Consider the following 4691-nt stretch of genomic DNA (forward strand, 5'->3'; position numbering starts at 1 on the left):
AGCCCCCCAATCAATTCTCCGCCCACAGAAAGTGACTTAATAAATGGGAGGCCGCGCCAGTTATTATCCTTGCTCACAGCAAACTCTTCTTATTTGTCCTAATTAGCAAGACCAGCGTGTTGGAGGAAAGGAAGGAGCATATTCAATAAAATCTAAATTATTGAATGAGTGAAAGATTTCGCCATTTGTTCAGGCCACTGGTGTTGGTTTTCTTCCAATCGTCTTCAAAATGGCAACTGCTGCAGGAGAGGCGTATATTTTCCAAAGCGTCTGCCTGGTGTTCTTGCCAGCCAGCGGGCATATATTACACCCCAAGGGCTGTCTCTACCATGAGAGTGGAAATTATTAACTAGCAAGTGAGAGCTAGTACGTGCTGTAATGTATCCAACTTCATTGTGGTTAGTTAGGAATGTCTCAAACTCGCACTGTATAAATGGGTTCCTTCTTTGACTGGGTCCCCCCTCCCCACTGGTGTCTCTATGTAACATTCTTCCCCCATCCACCCATTGTATATATAGCATCAGGCCTACAGGTTGTACACTGCATACATCTAATGAAGCGGGTCTGGCTCATAGAAGCTTGTGCTGAAATAAATTGGGTTGGCTCTCTAAGGGTTGCCAGCTGAGGGTTGAAAAATACCCAAGATTTGGGGAGTGGCACCTGAAGAGGGAAGGGGAAGGACTTCAGTGGGGCATAGTGCCACAGAGTCCACCTTCCAAAGCAGCCATTTTCTCCAAGTGAACTGATCTCTGTCACCTGGAAATCAGCTGTAATCCCAGGAGATCTCCAGCCACCACCTGGAAGGTAGCAACCAATGCTCCCTCTAAGCCGTGGAGTCTTGTGAGCAAAAGTTCTACTTGGTGAGCTCCTGGCATTAAAGTTCTGAGTGAGCGATTTGGCTACTGCATCAATGAGTTTGCTCTGGAGCCATCCTTCCTGAGCTAAGACAGAAATGTGTGAGCCAGAGGCCAAAAACCTGTGAGCTAGCTCACACTAACTCGACTTAGAGGGAACACTGGTGGCAACCCTTTACATGACTCCTGTGTGTGTGTTTGTGTTTGCTACAACAGACAAACATGGCTACCCTTTTGGGATTTGTAGGCTGAGGACAGACTGGCAGTATGAAGAGCGAGGGAGGTGGGGCAAAAAGACCCGGACCAAGTTGTGCTGGGTATTCCCGGTCGCACTGCACCTACTGATGCAGGAGCATACTGGGGAGGAGGCGCAAGGGAGCGTTCACACTGTTGGCCTGCCTCTGGCGGAGGCACGGCTGTAAGTGTTTTTTCCACTCTGGAGACATGCGGCTTGTTTGCGGCTTTTAGCATGCACACTTCCGGGAAGCAGGATCAACGCGCTCTCCAGGGTTTGCTACCGCTTCCACCTGGTACTTTTTAAACGTGGTAGGGAATCATCATTGGACGGGTTGAGTACGGCTCAGGGACGCCTGACAGCTGTGGCTGTGTGAACCGGCCTCTTTAATCCGTTTGTGAAACATGCCTATATCGGGCTAACTGCCAGTCTGAACTCAGTCGTAATGAGACCAAAGCAATGTCTGCTCTTTCCTGATCTAAACAGTGGATATGTTGGACATAGCAGTTCTCAGGAGGCCAGAATATGTTGGGTTTACAGACACAGTGAACACTGCAGGATCAAAGCATCCCATCCCTCCAAAGTGGATGGTGTCAAAATTATGACCACTGATTATGTTACCCAGTTCAGTAACATCTACTTGGAAGCCGATGAGTTAACACTGAGAAAAGTTGACAGATAGCAGCAGGTTGCTCCATTTTGGGGTGGTTTGAGGTTTTGTTGTTGTTGTTTTTTGCAGTCCTTCTGACAGCCGCCTGAAATTAAATAGGTGGTGCTTGTTCTAGGCCTTTCCTTGTAGCAGCACACACCTTGCTTCTCTTGCTCAAGTCATCAGGAGGTAATTATTTGGTGACTGCATTCAAAAGACGGTTGCAAATCTGAGCTCAGTTAGAAGCGATGTTCCCTCTAAGCTGAGTTAGTGTGAGTTAGCTCACAGTTTTTTAGCCACTGGCTCACCCATTTTTTTTTTGTCTTAGCTCAGGAAGGATGGCTCCAGAACAAACTGATTTATGTAGTAGCCAAATTGCTCGCTCACAACTTTAATGTCAGTAGCTCACAAAGTAGAATTTTTGCTCACAAGACTCCACAGCTTAGAGAAGGCATTGGTTAGGGGCTTCCTTAAGCACCTGCCAAGGATGGATTGGGATGTCCAAACATGTCTGGAGCAAGCTGAGCCAGTGACTCACAAAAGCTCCTTCTTGCTGTTGTTGTTGTTAGCCATTCAGTCATATCTGACTCTTCTTGGCAATTCTATGGGCCAGTTCTCCATGTTTCCTGATCTTGTACTGTTTCTTTGAGGCCTTTCATGCTCAGGCTGGTGTCGACTTTTATGGTGTCTAGCCACCGTGTTGTTAGTCCTTAAGGTACTACTAGACTCTTGCTCTTTTCTGCTGTTACAGACAGACTAACACGACTACTCATCTTGATTAGCTAACAGTTCAACTGCATATCACTGGGAGGCTGTAGCAATGGGAAGGTGGAATGGCTGCTGAGATGATGCCCACAAATTACTAGATGCTTCTGGAGATGGACTGCTGTATATGAACAAAACTCTGGGGCTTCTAATGTCTTGGCCCCACTGCTGGACCTCCTGATGGCACTGGTATTTCTGGCCACTGTGTGACACAGAGTGTTGGACTGGATGGGCCTTTGGCCTGATCCAACATTGGCGTCTCTTATGTTCTTATGTTCTTATGTTCCATTAAGCTGCCCAGAGGGGAACCTTACTGAATGCAGATCTATGCCATTCAATGTCACCTCTTCAGTGGTGGGGGTCCCCAATGTTGCAGAGGAGGAGGGTTTGGAGGAAAAACACCCCAAGCTTATAAGTGTGGAAATTCCTTCCTGATCTGCCACAACCGAAGCTGTTAACAGCCCTGTCCCAAGAATCGTCTTCCTAAATATGTTCTGTCCTAGACCCAGCGAGATTCCATGTGTTCTCAACTTTTCCAGAGATGCTTCTTCCAGACTTTTACACCACTAATAATAAGAGTTTAAAACAATCCCTCTGATTGCTTTTCTTTACAATAAAATTAAAGGGGGTGGGAGGACCAAAATCTCATCAAATGAATGTGAGTATTAAGATAGAGACTTTTTATCAGTTGTGCTTTAGGGGATAAGAATAATTAGTGACACTATTGCCTCTCTCAATACACAAGTGAAAATGAAGCCGTAAATATAATTAAAGGCTAATGTCTAATTAAATATTTTTAGGAAACGAGAAAAAAATAACCCCGATACTTGATGGAATACACCATCTCTTTTAATTGCAGTACTCTGATGGGATCGCATTATTATTTTCTTGTTCAGAACCTTCAAGACTTTTTCATGTACACTAGCCAAAAAAAATTGTTAATTTGAAAGATGGAAGCAAATATAAATAGGGACCTGGTGTCTTCTTGCTAAAGAGCTCTGTTCAAAGGTACGGTGGTGCTCTGGGGATGTGTGGCCAACATAAAAAGGGATGTACAATAATAATACATATATAAAAAATACAATGTCTAGTGCCTGACTTCTCTGTCCCTAAGGCTAAAATCCTAAAAACATTTTCCTGGGAATAAGCCTTTACTTCTGAGTAGACCTGCTCAGGACTGCTCTCTTAGGTTTATTGTTGTTAATTTTTTCAGTGTGGTGAATGGTTAGAGTGCTGGATTAAGATAAAGAAGACCTGGGTTCAAATCCTTCCTTGCCATGAAACGTACTGGGTGGTATTGGACCAGTCATTCTCTCTCAGTTTATGCTAATTTGCTGGATTGCAGTGAATATAAAAATGGAGGCGGAGGAAATCCAGGTATATTGCATTGAGTTCTTTGGAGTGAAGGTAGGATAAAAAATTTATTCAATAAGTAAATGGTCTTCCAGAGCAGTGAGAATATTGGAAAGACAAAGCATTACCAAGAGAAAGCAGAGGTAAACAGGTCTCTCTGAGCATCTTGGAGATGTCTGCCCCTTACTCTGCCAAAGTCACATCTCAGAAGTTAAGCAGGGTCAGCCCTGGGTAGTATTTGAATGGGTGACCTCCAAGGAATACCAGAGGCATGATGCAGAGGCAAGCAATGACAAACCACCTCTGAGACATCTCTTGCCTTCCTAGTGGTGCATAAGTCTAAAAGAGCTAGAACTTCTGGCTACCAGACAATCTTAGGATTTCCTGGCTATACTACACACACTGCCATACAATAATTATAATTATTGTTCTGCCAGTGGAAACAAGTACCTGCTTACAACATGGAAGGCTCCTAGTCAGATGTGGCCTCCCAGCCAAAGCTGTACTGGACAAAAGAGGGTTGCCATCTCCACCAGCTGCAGATTGGCTTCTCCAAGGCAGTTTGATGGTCATTCTGCTGATGTATCTGCTTGATGCTCCTGATACTGGCTTTCTGTTTACACCTCGCTGTTAATATAAATCTGATTATTGTTTTTCATGCAATTTGGGAGGGGGGTGTTTATTTTTATGCTGTTTTTAATCTTGTTATTTTTTTAAAAAAAACATGTGAATGCAAATCACCTTAAAGACTCTGTGAACAGTGGGATTTAAATACTAAATAAACAGACATAAGAACATAAGAAGAGCCCTGCTGTATCAGACCAGTGGTCCATGT

This window comes from Gekko japonicus, unplaced genomic scaffold (genome assembly GCF_001447785.1).
Source record: "Gekko japonicus isolate JY-2015 unplaced genomic scaffold, Gekko_japonicus_V1.1 scaffold798, whole genome shotgun sequence".
NCBI lineage: Eukaryota > Metazoa > Chordata > Lepidosauria > Squamata > Gekkonidae > Gekko > Gekko japonicus.